This window comes from Pelobates fuscus, chromosome 5 (genome assembly GCF_036172605.1).
Source record: "Pelobates fuscus isolate aPelFus1 chromosome 5, aPelFus1.pri, whole genome shotgun sequence".
In the NCBI taxonomy this organism is placed as follows: domain Eukaryota; kingdom Metazoa; phylum Chordata; class Amphibia; order Anura; family Pelobatidae; genus Pelobates; species Pelobates fuscus.
Window position 1 is genome coordinate 234,250,695 of NC_086321.1, and position 26,714 is coordinate 234,277,408.

General features: G+C 34.4%; 1 protein-coding gene across 13 annotated transcripts in view; it reads right to left on the reverse strand.

Moving 5' to 3' along the window:
* The window catches only part of PTPRD (protein tyrosine phosphatase receptor type D), a 1,559,142-nt gene that overhangs the window by 1,049,591 nt on the left and 482,837 nt on the right, over positions 1-26,714 (reverse strand). For all 13 annotated transcript variants that reach the window (XM_063455118.1, XM_063455128.1, XM_063455127.1 and 10 more), the window contains exon 4: positions 18,622-18,671. The gene's annotated coding sequence lies outside the window, so the exon portion shown is untranslated. The remainder of the gene's footprint in view (positions 1-18,621; positions 18,672-26,714) is intronic.

Here is a 26,714-nt window from a genome sequence, read left to right on the forward strand (position 1 = left end):
TGTCCACCAGAAGGAAAGGCTAACCTGTTAAAAGCCCTGTGAATAGCACATTCTCTTGCCTTTTGAATTCCCCCTCCTCACGCTCTCTCTCTCTCTCTGTTCCCTCTCCCCACTATACACACCCTCTCTCTCTTACACTCAGCAGATGATCAATGGAGTGGTAACTGTATCACGTGTCCATGCCTGTTTTACTATGTTAATTTAGTTTACTTTCTATTTAATCAATGACTAGTTTTGGTAGCAAAATTAACTAGCCTATTTCAAATGTATATGTATTGTTTATTTGTTTGATTAGCCACTTAAAAAATATTATTGAATTGCCGAAAGCAAGGAGTGTGGACTCTGACTTTACACTCGGTTTTTAAGTTATTACTTTAAGTTATTATTTTTAGTTATTAATGTTATTATTAATTCCAAGTTTACTCCAACTTGCAAGCTAAAGTTAATTACACTATCTATCTAATTTATAAACACATCTGCTTCAACTTTAATCATCAATCATCTATACATACATATCAGTGCATGTATAGATATCTATGTATTAGAAGCTCTGTGTTACATATAATTTTCTTTGTCCGAAAATAGATTGTGAAAGCTTTTTAACTGCATGATGGAAGTAGTTTGCACTGGCAATGTAAGGACAGACCTAATTCAAAATATCTTGCAATCTACAGTTATGGTATCAGTTTGATTATAGATTATATAGGAGTTATGTAGAAAAGGTGTTATGTAAAGTGATCTTAAGTACTAAATTGAAACAGTCACCATATAAACCAGTGGAACCAGCAGGCACATTTCATTGGTAACCACCCCTTTTCCATATTTACACCACTTTTCAGAACAGCTTTTATATATATATATATATATATATATATATATATATATATATATATATATATATATATATATATATATATATTTATATATGTATATATATATATTCATGTATATGTGACAATGATTATAGGAGATATTATATTGGAGCAACTAGTAAATTATAGACTATCATAGAAAACCGTTCTCGATAGGGTCATTTAGATCGACTGTTCTAGATGGGGCAATCATATGTATAAAAATATAAAATTATTTTACTTATGATTAAAGTTAATGCAATATGTGCATAGCTGCACATTAAATGCTTTTTATTTCAGTTGGCAAGAGGATGTAATTTTACTTAAATATTCAATGTCCAGTTGTGTTTTATACAAGTCATTTGCCTTATAACAAGAACAAGTAATGAAAAGGGAATATGCCTTGCAAAGAGACATTAAACCTCATTCCAAATATCATATATTTTGTAAAGACCATTTAATAGCATGACTGTGATGTAGGACTTTGTAACTGTAGTTATACTTTCCTAATTTGCAAATCTCCTTGTAGTTAAGATAAGAGTTTGGTTTTATTAACCAAGCAATATAATAGCAATATCAAGAATATATTAAAAATGTATATAATGGAAGTGTTGTGTTGGATCTTTTTAAAAAGCCATGCAAATAGATTCCACATCTCACATTCTCAGACTCATTCTTAGATGCAGCCTGAAAATACATTCATAATAATTGTGGCAGTCCAATCTGAATCAAAATCTAGTAAGGGTATCATCTCTTTTGCACTATGCAGGTGCTCACTGACATATGGAGCAGCCTAAAACATATATGCCATCGATATTAGATGAAGAAGGGCAGAAATACTCTAATTTGGATGCTGCTAAACCTTTGCACAGCAATTTGAATGGTTGGTGCAGTTTTTCTACCCATAATACATATAGAGGAAAATGTAGCAGCTGGCGTATATTTTGTGTTGGTGCTATTGTTATATTGGTCATAGTGTTTTTGTCTACTTTGTTTGCTGCAGTAATATAAAATACAGACATTCCTACACATTGAAAGAGAGCAAAGCGAAAGCAATTCAGATGCCAACATGCACAAAATGCTACAGGGTTTACACATTAACATGGAAAGACAAGTTTCATGGAATTCACAAAGAATGGCAAATGAAAATGGCGAGGCATAGCAGAAAAAGAGAAATACACAGAATTACACAGGTGTAGAGCATTAACACAGTTATTAGTAATACAGCTTAGAAGTTTGTTTGTCCCCACAGGGAAATAATTTGCTGCCTTGATATGCCAGGCACATATAAATCTATTCACCATCATGTCACCAATAACATTCTTGAAGGTATTCTATTTTATCAGTTTTTGTATTGTTGTGTTTTTAACATTTGTTTTCTATTTTAATATAGTTTTCTATTTTTTTTTTATTTCCACCACATTTCTTTTCAAATTATTTTTGTTGAACACATTTAGCAACATACATTACTAACATATAGCATAACATATTAATAGTCAACAAATTGCAGGGCATGTGGAATTGTTTACAGAAGAAACTCTTTCTTAACTTCACCTTCCAACAAACAAACAAGATAGATAACGTGATGGCAGGCCACATTCTTATCGCAGCTGCGTCCACCACATTTCTATTTAACCCTTAAATATTAAATTTTATGTCATAATATAGAACAACTAGTTCACGTGTCCATATATCAATTTGTAAAAACTGGGATATGAAGTAAATATTATATATTGAAGCTGTGGTTCCCAAACCAGTCCTTACGGTGCAGTAACAGTCAATATTTGCCTTTTCTCTTCCAATGGAAATGCAGACTTGAACCTGGACTGTTGCTGGGCCATGAGGACTGGTTTGGGAACAATTGTATCAATTATATTTATATTTCCTCTGTTATTTTTTTCTACTGACTACGCAAAACTTCGGCATGTGCATATGGGTCATGTCCAAGAAAAGTTGATGCAATACTTATTTTGGATTCTTCAGCAATCAAGAAAATAGTTTCACTGTAAAAGCTAAATATTTTCATTTAGACCCATATTCTGGGTCTTTAATAGAACATATTCTTTTTAAAAGTTTTACCATTTCAAAATATGGTTGCTGTATAATATATGGTCTCAGTATAAAAGTGAAAGAAAAAAAAAAAAAGACTTTGGGTACTGCCTTTTTTCTGCAACCACTATGCCTTTTCTGAGCTCACCAATACTCATGTTCTCTCTACATCACAATGCTACTCAGACATAAATTGGGGACCTATGGCTCATGGTAATTGCCACACTCAACCAACCCAATCCTGCTCACAGAGAAGCATTAATAACCTGTAGTGAATGTGTGGCAATCATCACAAACTGCAAATCCAATGCTTCTCGTATAATAATATCATGCTGTACACGATGATGCTGAACCTGAAGACCTGTAAATTGAAGGTTCTCAATGAAAAATCTTTCTTAGTGGTCAAACTGATGTCACCTAGAGGCATGATTTAGGCAACATTTAACATTGCTGTTTCCCTGAAACAGCAATGCTTTTCATTGACAGATAGAGTTTATGGACTAAGACCACTTCATTAAGATAAAATTATATTAGTGCTTAGCATATCCTTTTAACAATGAAGAATACTTAATTACTGCTGAAGCAATAATTTACTTTCATAGTAATGTATGGAAATAATAATGACTAAATCATAAAAGCATACAATAATCCTAGGTTTTTGTTTTTTCACAAGATCACAAAATACATTATATAACTACAGCTATGTTATTTCTGTGCGCTAGATACATGTAATTACCATTTGAAATATAATTTTGTAACAAATAAAGCTTAATGAACAGAGAAGCACATAAAATCACACTTTGAATATCTTTTAGATCCTGCATTTGAGAATCTTTCTACAAAGTTTGCAAAAGTACAAATGGAATGTCAACAGAGATTTCTTTAAGCAGAGGAATGACTGATCAGCTGCAGTGTTTCAAGCTGTTAGCTTTGATTTCACATCCTGAAGGTAACAGTACAAATCACCATAGTGGCATATAATTGCAAGGAATTGCTTGGTTGAATTGAGAACAGCTAAGCTATTTCCAATTTTCATGTCCTTGATACGTGCACTATGTAAGGAAAAACAGTACGACATTATGTTCTACATTGTATACCTTGAGAATAGTATATAATAGTAATAATTGATAACTATTAGCTTTGTAATAATATATAAAAAATACGTTTCGAAACAATGACAACATAAAAGGTAGACATTTTGAATCAGACTCATAATTTCCTTTATTATAAAGGTAAACTTGCATATGTTTATTTTATAATCTCAATACACAAAACCATTTTATAATCCAAACCCTGGCTCAAATAAAGAATTTTTTTTTTTTAATGTAGTTTTTTACTATCCTTTATTCGATATCCTTCATGGCTAGTTTTATGCTCTTTACATATAATATGTGATGAGGAATGTGTTTAACCATTAAGCTTTTCCCCCATAATTTAATGGTGCTGGCATTTTAATAGCACAATGTCTTACAAAGAGCAGTAACTTATTGTTGAATTCTAACAGAAGCATGCAAGTGGACAAGCTGGGGTTAAAGATGAAGAGGCTAAAATGTTAGTCACTCGATCCGTAATCCCGATACAATTTTCAAAAAAAATTTCAAAAAAGCTTGGGTGAGAAACTTAGTGGAGTTAGGTATTTAACCGACTTAACATACCAACACATTTACCCTACACTTCTATCAGGTTTATGCAATAAAGTTCGAATTGCTAGAAATTCAAAATGAATATCAAATTCTAAGCTAAAATAGCTAAACTAAAAACATGGGCTAAGGTTACCCAACTCAGCTAGTGTTTTATTTTCTATATTATTATTATTATTATTATTTTATTATTTATGTAGCGCAAATTCCATAGCGCTGTACAATGGGTGATTTTAGTGTGGTAGCAATGACCTATTGTTCTATTTAAAGGAACACTCCAAGCACCATCACCTCTAAAGCCTACTGTGATGGTTATGGTACGAGTTCCCTGGCAGCCTCTCAGGGTAAGTAATCAAATTGCTAAAATGGTTATTCAACCCTTGTGAGGGGAGGGACCATTCCAGTGTAAAATGCCCTATTGGGAAGTATGGAGAAGGTGTCCTATCCTCCAAAGTTGGAAGGAAAAAAAAGCGATTTGTAGTTACCTGTAACCCAGCACCAGGTATAGATACCTGGAATCCAGCTCCAGGTGTAGTTACGTGAAATCCAGCTCCAGGTGTAGTTATACGGAATCCAGCACTAGGTGTAGTTACCTGGAAACCAGCTCCAGGTGTAGTTACTGGAACCCTGCACCAGGTGTGGTTACGTGGAACCCTGCACCAGGTGTAGTTATATAGAATCCAGCACCACTTGTTGTGGAATCCAGCACCACGTGTAGTTACCTGGAATCCAGCACCATGTGTAGTTACTTGGAATCCAGCACCAGTTCATCCGAACACCATTCCAACATCAGAGAGGCCACTCACAGACCAATTAAAGACTTCTTCTAGAAAAACCTGTGATTGATCCATTTTGCCGACTCAGAACACATGCACGCATCTTGGCTGTTGTAAGGAGTGAAGGAAAGGCAGAGAAGGAGGGGGGAAGAATAGTTCATATTAAAAAGATGCTAAAGGCAATGGAGGAAGGCAGAAGGGAGAGCAACATGGGTGGGCGATTGCAGTCTTTCTCTTGGTAGCGCTCTTCATCCAAGGGGAAGATGATCATATCTGTTGTAAGAATGCAGTATGCACTGACAAGTGATGTACTTTATGCACAGAGTTCTGGGCTGCCAATGTCATGTGTGCTAGGGGTGCAACAAGCCCCCAGCACACGATTAAAAATAACTGAAACCCTGCACAAACTGACTCCTACCACCACGACCAGACCACTTCACATCACTGAAGTGGTCATATTGCTTGGAGTACCCCTTTAAGAATGTCAATGTTCACTAGCTGAATATGTGAATTGACTCTCACCTAGTGGACATGGCCCTGCATAGCTGGGTTAAGCTCAGTGACAGATGGAGCCGGGCAGGTCTTAACTAATTAGTCTGGAAGGGCACTGGGGCAAAGCTAGCAATATAACCACTGCAGTGGAATATAGTAGTTATTGTGCTTGGCAGGTTCATTTAAGTCATAGCAATATGCTTGTTACTGCTGATCTCTTTTTTGTTGATTATTTGCTGTTTGTTTTATCAAAATGGTAGCATCGTTTATTTATTTAGTTTTGCTATATTTAGGTTCCCCCATGTCCTTATTTGTCATGAGAAAATATGCTGCTCCATGATTATGACACTTTCTGAATGTATTTAGATAGATAACTGATGCCACTGACATACATATGACAATATGTTCCAGTACTTGTTTCATCTACCTACAAGGTGTGAATAGAAAAAAAATGTGAGCACATACAAGGTGGATTGATAAGTAGCTATATATCTGCAGGGAGCATATCAATTCAGAAGGCTGTTACTAAATACATGAAAGTGTGATGCATTGCTTAGCAGTATGTGGAAAGCCTGTGAATTGTAAAAAGAGTACAAGACAACATATTCACTGTAAGTGGATTGTGGAATGGGACATGTTTCTAAAGTTATTTTTACAGCTAAAATAAACTTAACATGTTGTTACTAAGTAACAGCTGAAATCTATTACAAAATATAAAACAAAAGACTCTCCTTAAATAAATAAATAAAAAATACATAGATATAGGTTAGATGTGTAAAGAAAATATAAAAAAGCCAATGTCTTGAATTAATGAATTCAGACGGAATCATGATTGATGACTGGAAGGTCATCAATCATGACGACTTTTTTCCAGTCAGATACTTCTCATAGAAATTAACTGAGGAAATTATATACAGCAATAGCCTCATTCTGTCAATGTCATGCTTATGAATTCAGTGCTTCTTATAGAGAAGCATTGGATGAACAAAGCATCCACTGTCTGCATACTTTGAATAACTGAATCTATATTTGTCAGATGCTCCTAATGGGCATCTGTCTGACGGCCACTTGTTGGTGTGGATATCACAAAATATTAAAAAAAAGTGCAATTTATTAGAAATGCCATTGGTTTCATTTGCAAGGCTTATTAAAATTAAGTGATTCTGGTGTCCCTTTAATGCTGGTAATTGAATAGCAGTTCTTCCATTGACTCTTATAGGGGGATTCCTATTCAGTTAGAAAATATTTGTTAATCTCTTAAAATAGAATTTAGCCTTCAATCAGACCCAAATTAAAACTGTTTAAGGAAATGATTTTCTGCTATTTAATACTTGTAGCTGGTACATTGAAATACTTGTGATGCTTGTTATAACAACCTGTGTACAGGAAAAACATATTTTACAAATGAGAAAATGCTAGAGTTTTAAGTAAGAGAAAACCTAATTATAAATATTAACATGTTCATAAACACATTTGACAGAAATGTATTTGTCAAATTGTTCACCTTGACAAATATTTATCTGTGGAGATAATGTATGTAGTGAGAGTTGAGAAATAATTAGTTTCATGTTTTATAACTAAAATAAGCAATCATGGAAGCTAATTAGGACTTTCTAATTTGCAGAATTATGTGGCAAACAATAACCAGTAACTTGTTATACCTTAATGGCGTCTAATTATCATGATTGTTTTTATTTAAAAAAATATGGTTAAGCATGCACTTGTTAGTGTCAAGTAAACAGGAAAAAGAAATAGACAGGAACAATAAACTTCATATTCTAGAAAGTGATAGGCTAGTTTATTGTTAGAGTGTGTAGAACTTCACTTTAATTTGAGTATTAACACTCTGTCTGTAGAACCCAAGCTGAGTATTTTATAGACGTCAATAGGTACTTAGATCAAGGCAGAGAAAGGCAGGAGAATTTACTTAGACTTTTTATGAAGATATCGAGCACATTTTTGCCAAATTGACAAAGAAAATTATTAATAACAAAAGTTTTGTAAGAAATTTTCAAAAAATGGCAGAATATTAAAGAAAAAAAATTGTTTTTTTGCAAATTTTCCAATCTTTGAAATTTTTTCCCATTCCCACTGCAGAGCTAAATTAGTGTGTTTCTATCAAGTTTTGTCAAAGTAATTTTAGAAGGTGCTAGCGCGGAATTTACTTTGAATCCAAGATCCAATGTTGCTGATGACACAGTCATGCTTTCTTTCTCAAATAGCCATAGTATACTTTATGTGAATATCCAAAAGATAAGAAGTTGTGTGCATTTAGGTTTAATTTCTTGGAAATTCTAAAGATGCCCCTGACAGTAGGAGGCATGAATTAGAAAATGCTGAGAACTAAATGCTTGGAACTAAATGCTTGGATCTTGGATTCATTAGTGTTTTTCAGCACAGGAATTTTACCCTCTTGCTTCACCAGTTAAATTGCAATTTATGATGGATAATTTCCCTTCACTACACAATGAACCATTCATTGTGAAGAAGTATTGTCCCTTTAAGAAAGGCCAAATAATTTTGAAGTCTACTGATCTGGATTTCTTATTTTCATCATAGAATTACTTCTAGCTTACCAGGATGTTTGACTCATCCAGCTCCGTCACGTTGGCATGGAATAATAGCTTAGCATGAAGAGGACAAATGACTTGACAGCTCAATCAAACACATAAGGTGAATACAAACAAAATTCAATTCTCCTTTTCTCTTCTGCATGGTGAACCGTAAGCCAGGTTTATCTCAAGTGGAACAATATGAAATGATTGCATTGCAGATTTTGAGCACTTTTACAGCACATCTTGCACATCTTGACCAACATTTATGTTTTTGGGCCTAAGTGTATGCAGATGAATGTGCCCTTTTTATGCATACACAATCGAGCCTCACTTACTTACAGTACAATGTTTTTTATGCTCCCCAAAGACCTATTTACAGATGTAGATCTACAATTGCTGATGAACTAGCTTTAGTTGCACCTTTTCTATTTCTTCAATATTTATTTGTAACACTTTTTTTTTGTTTTGTTAATATACTTAGTTTAATAACAAATCAAATTGCCATGTTTGGCCAGGTAATCCGATTTCAAGGAAATTGGAAAATATAATATTCCAATGGTAATTTATTATAATGATAACATTATGATTAAATACCATATTACATTATATCAGATATAATTTAATATTGTGTTAGAAAGAATAGGAGTGCAGTTATTTTTGGTTTACTTAGTTAAGGGCAAAGTAAATTTAATTAGAGATAATTCTTTGCGCAATTACCATAACGCATATAATTAAAAATGAATCATTAGGAACTATGTCCACACTTATTATAGCTTCAACGCAACTACAAAATATTTGATTATTCAAATATCAGCATAATATTAACACATAGGCATGCATGAAGCCCACAATATAAATGTTTTCTCATTGATTACAAAAAGGGATGTACCACAGTGCAGGGGTGGAGTCTGGAATTATTAGCTAAATTTGAGCATTACGATTAGTAGCAATTGCTCAGTGCCTGTTCACTTTTGCGCTCAGAATTCCTCTCCCTTAATCCTACTGAAAAAAATAATTAAAAGCAAGGCCTCCAGTCAACAATTAACCCCCCTAGTCTATAGACTGCTAGATTAGGTGAGTAATCCCTATAGACTAGTGAACATGTTAGAGCAAATCTGTTATATGATGTGAACTGTATGCATGGTGTTTAAACTACTGAGTACAATTATTGGGTGAAATAAATTATTGACATGTGATTAATATGTGGGTAGGCAAAATAATACTGATACAAATATAATGGAAGATACACAGTACCATATGTCAACAAAATAAACCAGGACAGCAAAATAAACTGGTGATGGTTTCAACAGAGAAGCAAAACTTGCGAAAGGGAACCACAGCTTAGACAGAAAAAAAATGAAGAACTGTTTTAGCCATTATTGTATCTATCCAGGGCCACAAAATGTTCCATAAAGTCAGTATCCATTCTTTTAATCTCTGTAAGAAGATAACCACTAATACATATGTTACAAATGCCTACTGAATAGTAGCAAGGATGACACGCAAATGCGTGAAGCGTTACATATTTTTCCTCTGATCCAGTACCAGCACTTTATTTAGTCTACTTCAGTACAAAAAAGAAAGCATCCCGATTCTCCTTTTCCTACAGAGCGCCGCAATTGTGGAATGACCTCCCACATACTTTAAAATCTTCCCCAAGCCTAAAGTCCTTTAAGAGATCCCTCTCTACATACCTGAAAACAGAATACACCTGTTATGGTTGATTATATATTTCCTACCTGTTCTATGTTAACTTTTTATATATTGTGTATTAATATTGTTTTTGTATTTTATTGTACCTGAATGAATCAATGCAATGTTTTGTGGACCCAGGACATACTTGAAAACGAGAGAAATCTCAATGTATCTTACCTGGTAAAATATTTTATAAAGAAATAAAACATGCTTAGCTTAAACATTTACATACTTTTTTTTTAATAACAAATTAAAATGCAAGAAAAAATATTTATCAAGCCGAATATTAAATGTATTGCTATTCCATGTAATCAAATTGCATAATTGTGTCTTTAAGCTTTTATATGATTTCTTGGAACAAACTAAAATTTACGTTAATCAACCACAAAACAAGGTGGAAACACCTTGGACTCTTTGTCATGTTCCTCAAACCATTCCTGAACAGATTTTGCAGTAATGCAGAATCCATTATCCTGCTGAAAGAGGCCACTGGCATCAGGGAACACCTTTGCCATGAAGGATTGTACATGGTCTGCAACAATGAGCATCAATGAGGCTTGGGACACAATGAAGAGGTTCACCAATTGTCCTTTCTTACACCACTTTTAGTAAGTGCTAACCATTGCATACTGGCAATATCCCACAAGACTTTCCATTTTGGAGATGTTCTGACTCAAACATCTAGCCTTTACTATTTGGCCTTTGTAAAAGTTACTCAGCTCATTTCACTTGATCATTTTTTCTGCTTTAAACACATGAAATTCAAGAACTGACTGTTCACTTGATGTCTAATATTTCCTACTCTTTGTCAGGTACCACTGTAACAATATAATTTATGCTATACAGTTCACCTGTCAATGGTGTCAATATTGTGTATGCTCAGTGTTATGTGTATATACTAAAAATATATAAATACATTTTTTTAATTACATGTTATTTTAAACAAATAATTAGAACACAATGTAAGAAAAATACCTACAACATATGCAAGTATGTGTTTTATTTACAGAATTTTAATGAACTAAATACAATTGCAAAATTAGGCAACTAATGTCAAATTATGCATATGGCTGAGTTGGATATATAACTATAGTATATGTTTTGCAGTTTAATTTTGACTTAACTGCAATTTTTTATTTAGTGAAATAATGTTTTTTTATACCATTTTATTTTATTTTTTTATTCCAGTTGTAATTTAACTGTAATTTAAAATTGATGTAGTTTAAAAAGTAAAACCAATGCATAGTTCTCTACACATGTTTTCCCCAAATTATTGAGATTTTTAAAATTTGCTTTCTAAAATATTTTATTTTAGTTGGTTACCATACCTATGGAAGTCCAGAGAGGCCATTTGTCTCGAGTAAACAACACATTTTCTTGAGAAATAAAGTTGTTATCTTGACAAAACAAGTCAGAAAAGTTATTAACCCTTTAAGACCGGAGGGCGTACTATTATGCCCTATTTTAAGCGGCTCTAAACGTCGCTGGGCGCAATAGTACGCCTGCATTTTTTTTTAAACTTACCCGGTCGCCGGCGATCCTACGCCGGTGATCGCAGTTGGGGGGACTCCCAGGGAGCCCCCACATGGCACGTCCATCCTCCTGGGGGCCCCCCCGGCCATGTGAGAGTGAGGTCCTTGCGAGGACCTCACAATCACATGGCTGGGTTAGCTGGCTGCTGCATTGCCAGCAGGGGGACTAACTGTAATGACAGTTAGTCCCCCTGCTGGCTGGAAAAAAAAAAAAAAAAGTTAATAAGTGTAAAAAAAATATATATACTTAGATCATATATATATATATATATATATACTATATATATATATATATGATCTAAGTATATATATATATATATACACATATACATACACATACATACATTGTCTAGGTTTATTTTACTATTAATATATATATATAAATAATTATATATATATATATATATATATATATATATATATATTATATCAAATTACACGTATACTGATACTGATTAAATATATATATATATATATATATATATAATTATTGTTATATATATATATATTTATATATAATATAAAAAAATATGTAAATACGTTAAAAAATAAAATTAAAAAAATTATTAAAAATAAAATAATAAAAAATATATAGATGTGTTTTATTTAGTTCTAACTGTATTGTGATATTAATATATATATATATATATATATATATATATATATCTCAAAATACACGTAGAACGAAATAATATATATATATCTATATACATAAATATATACGTATATATATCACTATATATATATATATATATATATATATATACCTATATATAAATAAAAATATTTTAAAAAATATATATACATATATATACATATATGAATTCTACACATATATTTATGTAATATTTTTACATAATTAGGTATCCTAATTACAATTAGCGGGACCTGCCTGACAACCCATGCCGAAAGTAAAAGGAATTTAATTTGCTAGCACTATATTTAACCCTATAACTTTCCAAGACACCATAAAACCTGTACATGGGGGGTACTGTTTACTCGGGAGACTTCGCTGAACACAAATATTAGTGTTTCAAAACAGTAAACTGTATTACAACAATGATATCGCCAGTAAAAGTGAAGTTTTTTGCATTTTTCACGCACAAACAGCACTTACACGGACGATATTATTGCTGCAATACGTTTTACTGTTTTGAAACACAAATATTTGTATTCAGCGAAGTCTCCTGAGTAAAACAGTACCACTCATGTACAGATTGTATGTTGTTTTCAAAAGTTACAGCCTCAAATATAAGGCTTGTGTTTCATTTTTTTTACATTCAAATTCGCCAGATTGGTTACGTTGCCTTTGAGACCCTATGGTAGCCCAAGAATGAAAATTACCCCTACGATGGCTTACCATTTGCAATAGTAGACAACCCAAGGTATTGCAAACGGGGTATGTCCAGTCTTTTTTAGTAGCCACTTAATCACAAACACTGGCCAAAATTGGCGTTTTTTTCATTTTTCACAAACAAATACTAACGCTTACTTTGGCCAGTGTTTGTGACCAAATGGCTACTAAAAAAGTCTGGACATACCCCATTTGCAATACCTTGGGTTGTCTACTATTGCAAATGGTATGCCATTATGGGTGTAAATTTCATTCCTGGGCTACTATACAGTCCCAAAGGCAACGTAACCAATCTGGCAAATTTCAATTTCAAATGTAAAATGCTATATTTGACCCTGTAACTTCACAAAACACCATAAAACCTGTACATAGGGGGTACTGTTTTACACGTGAGACTTTGCTGAATACAAATATGTGTATTTTATTGCAGTAAAAGCAAACAGTATTATGACATTGACAGTTAAAATAACATAATAACATAATTTCTTATTTTCTCCCATTTTTTTCATATTAAATTATGTTTCATAGCTAAATATTTGAAATTAAATGAAAGCCCTGCTTCCCCTGAATAAAATGATATATAATAAGAGGGGTGCATTTAATATAAAAGAGGTGAATTACGGTTGGACAGACATGTAGCGCAAATGCCAGGTTTTGTTTACGTTTTGTTCACAACGTGTACATTTGGCTCAGTCCTTAAGGGGTTAAAATACATGGTCTCTATCAGCTTCTGTACATACATAGTGAAGATAGATTCTTCGTTCTTAAGAGTATCAAGAGTACCATCCTTATAAACATACACGGTTTCTGTTAAGGGAATGTCATTCATGAAGAAACAATGTAGTCATTCAAATTTAATTTTCAATATTTAAAACAACTGAGTATGATCTACTTGCAACATCAAATTATAGTTAATACGTTGAAATTATGTATTTAATTCAATCATTCAACATTTTTTTCTGACTCCCCCGTTTCAATCTGTCAATTTTAATACTACAATTTGATGAGTCTTTTTGCAAATTGTTCTGAGACATCACTTTGTAAAACAATCTCTGATGAACCTGTCATGTATTATAATATTATAAATGCTTTGTATAAACATGTTTGGGTACAATCTGACACAATATCAGAGTGATAAAGTTCATATGGGAGCCTGTTGCAACTTGCTTTAATACTATGGATCATATTCATATTATATACAGCTCAAGAGAGAAAGGTTACCTTATGACTTGTCCAGTGTCATTAACTCTTTAAGGACACATGACATGTGTGACATGTCGTGATTCCCTTTTATTACAGAAGTTTGGTCCTTAAGGGGTTAAACCCCACGTATTGCTGTTGCATTCAAATTCCTTTAGTGACTATATGTCCAAAATGTATTCCTTTATGTTTAAAATCTATTCTAAAAAAAGATGAGAAGCTTAATTTCCTTGCACGATTTGGAAAAAAGCAATACAAAGGAATAAATAAACATAGATACTGACAATACATTAAAAAAAAATATAAGACATGCATGGTGATAATTGTCATGGTTTACTATTGTACAGTGCTTCATATAAGTATTTAAAAAAAAAGTGATTTTAGTGTCATCTACAAGACAAAAGATACTTGGGGTTACACGCTAAACTATGAATTGTAGGAAATCCAAAGTGAAAATGGCAGATAAGTTTTCAGTTTGGCAATTTTGGTCCAACTTTTGAAATTTGGTCTGAATTCACTTTAATGGAACACAGCTCTGGTCATCTCCTCATAGAGATGCATAGAATCAATACATCTCTATGATGAAAGTTTAGTGTTTGCATGCAGAGGGTGGAGACACTGAATGGCAGCACTGCACACTGTGCAACACTGCTCCAGGAATCACATCTATGCAGCACTGCTCCACTCTGTGGAGTGGCAAGTGGAGTTATCACTAGGCTGTAATGTAAACACTGCATGTTCTTTGAAACAGCCTGAAGGGAATGATTCTACTCACCAGAACAAATACAATAAGCTGTAGTTTTTCTGGTGATATAGTGTCCCTTTAAATGGCCAACAGTTCACACTTTAGGCCATTTAACCCTGGTGGTGATATATTAGTAATTTGTGTTTTATATTACACAATGCCTGTTTGTTTTGTATTTCTTTACAACTTGGCACAATAATAGAATAATAATATAATAAGACATGGAGATCCAGTTGCAGAATGATCTTGATTCAAATTGAAACCTGAGCCTCCACATGTCCTAATCCTGAAGCATTCCAAACAGCCCTGCATGTTACTCTACTCAGAATGAGCGTGCAAGGCTGGAGAAAATACTTATTGTAGTGCTTGTAAGGATGATTTATAGCTGGTATTCAGTACAGGCACCATGGATCAAAAATAAAACAACTGTTAAACAAATATTTAAGTCATATTTTGGTATTCCAAGTTAGAAAGCTATATATTTTAGCAGGTTAGTCCCTGCTTGAGTGCACATTGTTGTACTTGTAAGATGCCAAGAGTTTGTCCATTAACTTGATTTAGATGGAACTATCATATCTTCTGACTAGCTTTAAAAAACCCGAGGCACTGGGAACTGTGCAGTGTAATATAAATGGTTAGATTGTGCATGTTACTCTGAATAACTACTTCCTATCTAACTATATTAAGACCTGAGTGATGTGTACAAGACAGGTAAAGGACTTTGTACATCCCCCTGGGCCCCAGAAACAAAAAACAAACAAAAAAAAAAGGATTGCGTTTCCACAACTATCCCAGAGTCCAAAGCTTGATATGCGAATGAGCACAAACATGCAAAGGAACAGTTTTTTTTAAAACCATAGCATGAATATTAATCCAAAAATCCTAATATCCAGAAACCAGCCATGGACTGTAAAATTTTAAACTTCTTTGTCTCATACTGGCTCTGGTTTGAAAGTCCCTTTGAGAGCGCACAGCTAAGTGCCAAAAAGTTTGTGGCCTAAACAAAATAAAATTTCCCACAGTGCAAACAGAAAAATAAGTGTTGTGCATCACCTGCATATCTCCAGTTGGGCTTTGGCACACTTCACAACCTTGCCTAAACACTACTCATTCACCAAGACTATAAACAGCCCCCATACACAAAACACACCTTAAGCGTTCTCACATACACAAAATACAACACAAGCATGCAAGTACAGCATTGCACAGATGATGTAGTCACCGTCATGTCATCACTGATGCAAGCATTCACAGAATCATAAATGGAGGTGGGGCAGAAGCACTCCAGATCAGTAATGAGCATGGGGAGGGATGCAGGGAATGTGACCAGGCCACCAGCTTAAACTTGGTGCTAGAGTGGCATATTTTTACACACACATATTGAACACACACACATATTGAACACACACACAGGAAAGGTTAAAGGATCTTAACATGTATAGCTTGGTGGAAAGACGAGACAGGGGGGATATGATAGAAACATTTAAATACATAAAGGGAATCAACACAGTAAAGGAGGAGACTATATTTAAAAGAAGAAAAACTACCACAACCAGAGGACATAGTCTAAAATTAGAAGGACAAAGGTTTAAAAATAATATCAGGAAGTATTACTTTACTGAGAGGGTAGTGGATGCATGGAATAGCCTTCCAGCTGAAGTGGTAGAGGTTAACACAGTAAAGGAGTTTAAGCATGCGTGGGATAGGCATAAGGCTATCCTAACTATAAGATAATGCCAGGGACTAATGAAAGTATTTAGAAAACTGGGCAGACTAGATGGGCCGAATGGTTCTTATCTGCCGTCACATTCTATGTTTCTATGTTTCTATGTTTCATATAAGAGTAATCACTGCAACACATTCTCAGGCACATTTGTGACACACACACACAGTTAGTGGTACACACCTTCAGGCACACTCTGTCAGTATCACTATATCTCTGTCTCTGTGAGCCACTGTGTTTGTGTGTATGCATGCATCAGTTTGTGTCTGTGTGTCCAAATAGGCAACATAGCAGCAATGTGCTCCATGTATACAATATATATATATATATATATACACAATAACTCTACACAATAAGAGCATATATGGGATAAAGTGAGAGGAGAATTATAGAATGTGTGGGGAAATATGGCTATGTTACATTTAAGTATATTATTCTTTTTTTAAGTTTTTCCTGTCTAACCATTTTTTTTGTTTTTGTTTCAATTTAATAATGTGATATCTATGCATACTGAAAAATACACTTAAACACAACTTTCAAGGACATCCAACAAACTCAGATTCTGGTGGTGGCTTAAGGTTTAAACAACAAATGTTTATTTCCATGATATTAAATTATCTCCCAAATTTACCAAGCATGTTATTATTATATTTTCATTTCTTTCTCTCTAAATAAATATAATTCAAATCTCAACTCTCTGCATTTTGCTTTGCACTAGGATAGACTTTTCTTCTACTGTGCTGTTGACTGATATGTCTTTTATATAGAGTTGGTTGAAGGGTTTATTCTCTCTCAGTTTCTATAGTAAACACAGTTAAAAATATAACCTTTCTTGGATCTATTCAACAAAATAGAACATTGCTTTTTCATTTGTCAGATGTATGCTGTGTGAGGTTTTATATATTTTATTTTCTCCTCATGAAAAATAAAATTCTTTTAGACGATTATTGTGTGCTGCAAAATCATCTCAAACTACATACAATACAATAAAATAACTGAAATAAATGAATCCCAATGCTTTCAAAACTAAACAAACTATAGCACTGTCCATGGTGAAATAATCTTGCAAAGTTTTTATGATATCCATGTGGGCCCACTAATCCAAGAGACTGAAGACATTCCCGTTTTAAAAGACCCACCACCAGTCAGCACATTAACCCCTTAAGGACCAAACTTTTGGAATAAAAGGGAATTATGACATGTCACACATGTCATGTGTCCTTAAGGGGTTAAAATACTACTAAATGGTTGCCGACTGTGGCTCATTATCGTGAATGCTATGAGATGTAATACAAATAAAGTATAACAAACAATTAACTGAGCTGCAAACTTGAGATAACAGTTCTAAGGTGGAAAGAATCTATAGCTGGATTACTAGATTATCATTTGTTACCCTACATTTTGCAAGTCTGCTACCAGCACACCAGAACTCACTAGTTAATTAATAATAAATTGGTTTACATTTATATGTGCTTACATTTTTTGAACCTATCTAGAATTCATAATAAGGACCAGAAATTTTACTAGATGACCTGTTTTCCCCCTCAATATAAATAGCTTATTCTATCAAAAAAACTTAAAGAAACACTGTTGTAATAGGAACACAAATATGTATTCCTAATGCTATACTGCTCTACTCACCTTTTAGGTGACCAGACCAGCACTTCCAGGGTTAAAATTGTATTTAACTTAGCTTTTCTCTCTTGCAGATCTAGTCTTTTGCATTCCGCTTTGCCTATTGGCTGAGATCATCGAGATAGATGATCTCAGCCAATCCAATGCATGGAGTTAGGTTAATTTGCACAAAAAATATTGCTGACTCAGCAGATAAGCAATGTTTTTTGTGCTATTTGCTTTGTTCCACACTTTCCTACATATAAACAGAAAATCTTATTTGGATTGTAGTTTAAATAACCTATACACAACAAACATGCGTAAAATATGCAAATTATGAACAATTATTAATACTTTACAAGGTTACATATTAAAATAAAATAATTAAAATTTACCAAGTTATGAGGCTAGTTTCTGGGAGTGTGTGACTTCTCTGAAGATTTCCCTGCAAAATACAAAAAGAATGACTATTAGTATAGACAATTATAAACAACAACTTAAATTGAAATCCAAATTTGAATAACTAAAAAGTAAACAAAAAACATAGGCCATAATTATTTACTTGGTAAATCAGATATAGTTCAGATAAACTTTATATAGCAATTTAACCCCTTAAGGACTGAGGCAGTTGTACAAGTTGTGATCAAAACAAAACGTAAACAAAACCTTGAATTTGTGCTATACATCTGTTCAGGCATAATTCACATCTTACATATTATGTGCACCCACACTTATATATCATTTTGTTCAGGAGAAACAGGGCTTTCATGTCACATTAAATATTTATATATTAAACATAATTTAATATGAATAAAATATAAAGAAATATGAGAAATTAATAAATGTTATTTTTTTAGTTGTGCATGGCATTTTAACTGTGAATGCCACAATACTGTTAGCTGTTACTGCAATAAAGTACACATATTTGTATTCAGCGATGTCTCACAAGTCAAACAGTACCCCCAATGTACAGGGTTTTTGGTGTTTGGAAAGTTACAGGGTCAAATATAGCACATTACATTTTTTAGTTTATGCACATTGAAATTTGCCAGACTGGTTATGTTGCTTTTGAGAGCGTATGGTAGCCTAGGAATGAAAATTACCCCAATGATGGCATACCATTTGCAAAAGTAGACAACCCAAGGTATTACAAATGGGTTATGTCCAGTCTTTGTGAGTAGCCACTTAGTCACAAACACTGGGCAAAGTTAGCATTCATATTTGTTGTGTGTGAGAAATAAAAAAAAAAAACTAAATTGAACACTAATTTTGGCCAGTGTTTATGACTAAGTTGCTACTAAAAAAAACTGGATATACCCCATTTGCAATACCTTGGGTTGTCTACTTTTGCAAATTGTATGCCATCATGAGGGTAATTTTCATTGGTGGGCTACCATATGGTCTCAAAGGCAACATAACCAATCTGGCAAATTTAAATGGGAAATAAAGGAAAACCTGCATTTTTACTGATGATCATATGGCCGGGGGGGGGGGAGCCGGATCGGGAAGAGGGGGTCTGCCTGAGCTCCTAGGCAGACCCCTGGATCGCGACCGCCGTCAGGGGAATGGCAGGGACCTGGTAAATAGTAAGGCCTGCGGAGAAGTTCTATGCCACCTGCCAGCATATAGGACCGCCCCGAAAAGGACAGCATAGAATGCCCCCCGTCCTTAAGGGGTTAAATGAATTGTATTTCTCTGTGTAGTAGACATGTGCACTTCGTTTCGGTCTGAATTTAAATTCGGACTAATTTCAGCAATTCGGACATTAGGATGCTTCAGAATATCTGAATTGCAGAATTGCCGAATTCCTGAAATGCCGAAGTGACGAATTTCGGAAATGCCGAAGTGCTTCGGATTTCTGAAAAGTGGCAAAACAGGAGAGGGATGGCAAATTAAGGCAATGATGACAGCAATCTAACCTTAACCCTAACCCCAACCCCAACCTTAACACTACCCCTAAACTAACCTCAACCCTAACCTAACCATACCCCTACCCTTAAGGTTAGGGGTAGGGGTAGGATTAGGGTTAAGGGTTAGGGTGAGGAGTTAGCTTAGGGGTAGGGAAGGGTTAGGGTTATATGTGTTATGGTAATTACCTTTTTTTTTTTTTTTTTTTAATATAGTAAAATATACACCCTCAGTGTAACCTCTTCTGAGCAGGGTCTTTGTGTTTCATGTTACATTTGTAATAGCTTGTGTTTTTTTTTGTTTTTTTTTGCTTTTGTTGTTTGTTTGTTTTTTTGCATGTATATTTCCACTTCAAAAGTACAATTCAAAAGTGGAACATTAAAAAATAATGAAATAGAACAGAATAAATGGAATAGATACAATGCTAATGATAATAATAATAATAATATAATCTTAATTAAGTTCTAAGTGTGATGAAATTGCCATAGTGACAGAGCTGAAATATTAGGAGAAGCAGATCCAGAAATAGTGTGTGCAAACTTTAGCTAATGCAGTGTGAATATGTCGGTAGAGGATATAAAGTACTTAAGACCTCTTAGCTGACTCGAATCTATAAAATGTTGCAAATCAAAAAGTTGTCAGAAATGATCAAGTATGCTAAAATTATCTATATTTGATAGGAACACCATCTAAATAGGATACTTAAGTGCTGGTTCTTTAACAAACTAATGCTAATGTTTGAATGACCCTCATTTGATTCTTTCTCAACCAAACGTTGTTTGGAACGCTCACATCTGCAAATAGATCTCTATGTAAATAGTGATTCATTTTGTTATATTTCCTCAGAGTTGTCAGCTGCCACTGTTGATGTCCAGTGTACGTTTCTAGAGATTGAAATAATTTGCTTATTTCAGAGAGACTCATATATCCTGTTTTCCAGCTTGCTTCAATTTATTTAAGTGCATTATTTGATTACATATCATTTCTCCACCCATGCAGTTGTTTAATGTAATTGTGACAAAAAAAATGAATATATGGCTTATTAAGCAATGGAAAAAAATAGAGCTTTTTAGGGAAGATTGCTAAGTAACAAGTTATTTAGTATTCAATAGAATGTTTCACAGCATTTCGCACTGTACTGTTGTAATGCATTGATACTTCTGGTTGTATGACTTAAAATGTCGTGGAACTCTTTTATCATGTACAGACAGTTATTAGTCTGAAAAAGGGGAACAAAGACAACGTGGGTACTTGAAAGGAAAAGTACTTAATTTCAAATTAATTAGCACAGCATCACCATTTAATATTAAATTATTTCACAGTGTTGTAGACCTTATAGTACTACTGTTTTGTATTGGAGTGCAACTACGTGTCTGTCAGTCCTATATTGTAAGTGCTTTATAAAAAATAATAACATCACGTTAATTGTTCTGGTATAAAGGATTGAGATCCCACCGGACCCCAGGCAGAATACCAGTTTTGCCAAAACCTTCATGCTTTACATAGGAACGATAAATAGGGGCCCTCAAATTTATAGTTTCTGGGACCCTTGTCTACACATTAAGTCATAGGTGGCTACCTTGGTTAATTCTGCTCTGGCCCTAGGCAATTTATACTTTTGCAGTCTCTTGCATATTGATGGTGAACAGGGCCAAGCAATTTCATGGTGCCAGGGCCACTGCCTAAACCCTGGGCTCTTGGTGATCCATAATGCCACCTTATGATTCAATCTGGTCTGGTGATGAGTGGTAGACTATAAATATCTAAAGCCATAGAGCTTGCCTAAAAACAATTATTAAGCACAGCTAGCAGTGTGCATGATCTCTGCAACAATAAACCATTTTTGCTTGTTTTCATATTCTACCGTTTTTTGTTTTGTATGTGTGTAGTCACATTCTTCAATTAATACTACATGTGCCTAGCACATGTAGGATATATGAAATAAACTATTATTTATTAACACATCTCATCATTAATATGGTATTACAAGTCCACAAGTGTATATTGAAGAAAGAAAAATCAAGTAAATTATTTATGGTTATGTTTAAATTATGGTTCAATTATACAATAGGGTATTGTAAATCTAAATATTACAAATCATTATTAATTAAACAATTATTGTGTGTATGTATGAATATATATGCAGAGACATTATACAGTCATTGGAAATCCTTTGGTATACTACAATATTATAATAAGCAGTGTTTCCTGTCCCACATTCCTCATTCATACTGTATATAATGAGTAAATTGTCCCAGAGCTCCAATAACCATATTACAAAGATGCTGCTTAGTGTTCTGCTTCTTTTATACTGTGTAAATGAAACTCTAAAATTGTTAGGCTGAGGTTGTCAACTAGATGGAGCTCTGACTCTGTATACCAGAGAATGAAGACTCCATTCACATAACATAGCAGAATGCTTGTGTTTAAGAGTCATGCTAACTCTTTTTAATACTTGACAGGTGAGCAAAAGCACCAAATTAAATACATGGTAAATAAAAAAAAAATATTGAAAGTTATTGTTCATGAACATGCATTAAAATGTACTATTTATATTTCTGAACTGTACAATGAGAACTTCTATATAAATACACACACACACACACACACACATTTAAGCTTTTACATAGAGTTTTTTTTCATATTTTCTCTGTCAAGACCTAAGCAAAATAGGTATGAAAGGATATAACACACGCACACAAACAAATACCCACAAGCACACTTTACATTTTTTTCTATCTATCTATCTATCTTTCTTTAATTTTTTCTTTCTTTCTTTCTCTGTTAGTAAATGTCATCTTTGTTATACATCATGTTAGGCTCACTGAAGAGATTATGTGAAACCATTGGCTTATTGCTTGTCAGCATTTTATCTTTATATCTGTTGAACTTGATATGAGTGATTCAAGTTGACATGATATATACATTAATGACACTTGGGCTACTCTAAGTGCATTTGGATCTTTTTCTCTTTGACATCGGAGATACCCAAATGGTAGTGTGTTGACAGACTGTGCTCATGCTGAGTGGTGTCTGTCTTGCTTAATTTGCTGATGTTTCTGACTGATAACACTAGTTAAATAGAAGCCGGCCGTCTTCCATAGGAGATATCCAGGATATCATCCTGATTTAACCAATAACATGTTGATGACATAATATGCTAGAGAAAGTAATCTGACCATTTAGATGTCATTGTGACAAGGAGGTCTGCTAATGATCGGAACAGTCTATGCAGCTCAGTAAAAAATGTGCTTTATGATTCTCAGTTTTACTTGTAAAGCTAAAATGTCATTTTTATATTATTGTTAATTGATTTACAAACATAAACACTCTATGTCTTGGAAGGAAATAAGTGGTTAGTACAAACATGATCATATTTTTTAAGCTAAAGTAATGGTTTAATAGAGTGTAACCATATCGGGGTTGGAAATATTTTCCAAATCAGCTTTTTTTGACTAAGTGGGTATTCACTAAATTGAGAATTGTTGGGAAATCAAAGTAAATTGTAAAACCTAGGTGAAAATACCTGATTTAATTCAATTATTTCCAAGTCAGTTCTTTATTCATTTTGACTATTATCGTCTTCCATTAGAAATTTACATTGAAATTGCTTAAAATGTCCAGCAATTCTCACTTTATGTTGTGTGTCTCTTGAAATTATTTTTTTCAATTCTATTCAATTTAGTGGTTAGTAAAAAAAAAAGCTCATTGTTATGAATGCTATTAGTGGTGAGGTTATGTCCTACCATTGCCTGTGTGACTGTATAAAAGGATTTTTATAATTTGTCAAAACAGCATGTGATCAGGCTCAACTGGCATAACACTGAATATTAAATGATTTCATGCAGGGTTATTCACCCAAAATGTCAGTTGTCAGAATGGTAAAGTAAATTTAAAGAGAATTTTGTTTTTGACACAATAGCCAATTTGTTTTCAGTTCAGTCCTTTTGAACTAATTTTTGGGCTTCACTTTGTATTCCTGATAATTCACTCTGTATCTAGTTACACAACTCTAACCTATGTGTTAATGAAAGTTAGTTTATTAAAGTTGTTTAAAGTAAGTTCATGCATTGTGTCTCTAATTAACTAATCTATAAACTATTTGAAAATAGATATCACTGCCATGAAATGCCTTAAAGGGCCACAATAGTCACCGGAACAACTACAGCTTAATGTAATTGCCCTGGTGTTTAGAGCCTGTCCCTGCAGGCCTTTTAATGTAAGCACTGTCTTTTCAGAGGGACACCTCTAGTGACAGTTACTCAGATGTCCATTAGAGGTGCTTCCTGTGTCAGTGCTTCACAGTGTGCATACAGACGTTCAGTGTCTCCATGCTTTGCCTGGAGATGCTGATTGGTGTATCGCATCATTTTGCCACACATGCACAATAGCCTTCCAATGCTTTCATACAGAGGCAAAGAGGAGCCAGCTGAAGTGAGACTGGTGCAACATGGGATAATGTCATGTATTCATCCACATATAAAAATTTGATTAATGACATTTACTGTTCTGACAGGAAAAGTTGTGCCGAGCAACATTACTGTCCTGACAGGAAAAGTTGTGCCGAGCAGCAACCAAATCCACAGAAGGGTTAATGCTGAGCAGCAATTATGCAAATGGGAACCTGGTAACTGCCTTTGGGTTCAATGGCCGATTACAGCCTATCAGATCCAGAGGAGGGGTATTTAGGCCCAGTTCTCATCCTGCTCAGTGCCCTGTCGTGGTTTCCCTTGTGGTTGTCCGAGAGCGCGTTATTGATTCTGGTTATTCTGGTATTGACTTTGGCATTGTTTTTAACTTCCCTGTTTTCTGGCATCCCTGACCCCTGGCTTTTCCTTATCGTTGTGTCTCTTTCTGTGTCCCTTGACCTAGGCTATTCCTGACTATTCTTTGGTACGTTAGTCCGGCCATTCTAAGATCCGGTATACATTCACCTATTCACCTATTAGTCCTCTGTGTTACACAATTCTACGTGCTGGATCATACTGTAATCCTGACAGAGAAAAGGTGAGTAAAACCACCTTTTCAAAAGAGACCTAAACAGTTCCTTTACATAACCATCTCCCAGCAGAACATACACTGATCAGACATGACATTAAAATCACCTGCCTATTATCATGTTGGTCTCCCTCGTGCTGCCAAAACAACTCTGATGTGTCAAGGAATGGTCTCCACAAGACCTCTGATCATGTCATGTGGTATCTGCCACCAAGATATGAGCAGCAGATCCTTTAAGTCCTGCAGGTTGCGGGGTGAGGACTCTACGGATCAGATTTGTATCAAAGTAACATCTACATGAATGCCAAGACACGAGGTTACCCATGCGAACATTGCCTTGAACATAACACTGGCTCTGCTGGTCTGCCATCATTCTTTACTGTATCCTGCTGCTATCTCATCCCCAGGTAAACAACGCACATGCACCCAGCAATTCGCCTAAGCTTGCCTATTTTTCCTGCTTCCAACACATGAAATTCAAGAACTGACTGTTCACTTGCTGCCTAATACATCCCACCCCTTGACAGGTGCCATTGTAATGATATAATCAATGTTATCCACTTCACCTGTCAGTGGGTTTAATGTTGTGGCTGATCAGTGTAAGTGGGTTTATACTTAAAAATTAGTATGGTGCATAAGAAATTATTTAGACCATCCTTTTGATATTTAGCAAATTACATCATAATTGAGTTCAAACAATGCAAAGGCAGAGGAAACATTGCAAACGTAGTGGAGAAACAAATATTTTTTCCATTTCAGTTTTTTTTTACAATCTTTATTTAAGGTTAGCAAAAAATACAAAGAACAGTAGTAAGTGTAGAAATTCCACAATAAAGTAAAAATGTTGAGATTCATCCTATACACGTGTCCCTGTTACAAGAACATATCTTTGATATATCGTCTTATGACGTCAGCATTTCAAATGTTACTCTTCTAGGACTTCATAGCTAAGTGCAAAGGGATGAGTTTGTTATTATAGAATATTTTATAGAGAGGCAAATATGAAGAAAATATGCGTGGTGTGTGTGGGGGGAATAGTAAGGGGATGGGAGAAAGTTGTAATGTCATGCCACATCTCCAGATCCTAAATAGCCCCCCATTATTTTACCTCCAATCCCTAGTTAAATATTGGAGCTAGCTGCTCCATCTTCCCACTGTCTTTTAGAAATGTAGTCCAGCCATGGAAACCACCATCAATTTCAGCTACTCTGTCCAACGACATTTGGAGGGCGGAGGTTTCACCTAACTTTCAGTACGATGGAATAAGAGATTTAGCTGTGTTCAAAAGGCCATTTCAATTCTTCTCTCTTTTAATTTTCAAATATATATTTGTTAAATATAGGTGGTAAGTAAACATAATAATAAATATCCTGGGATATGCCAGTTACCTCTTAAAGCGGCACTCTCATCATCTGGGGATAATTTGCAAAGATCCCCAGTGGTAACATCATCACTGGGGGGTCCAATGGCTGAAGGGAGAGGCAAAGGTGAGTTCTACTTATCTGAACCTGTCCCTGAAGGGTGTTGCTATCCCCTTCTGGCTCATCCTCTTCTAAAGCTGAAGCACCAGGAACCAACCTTG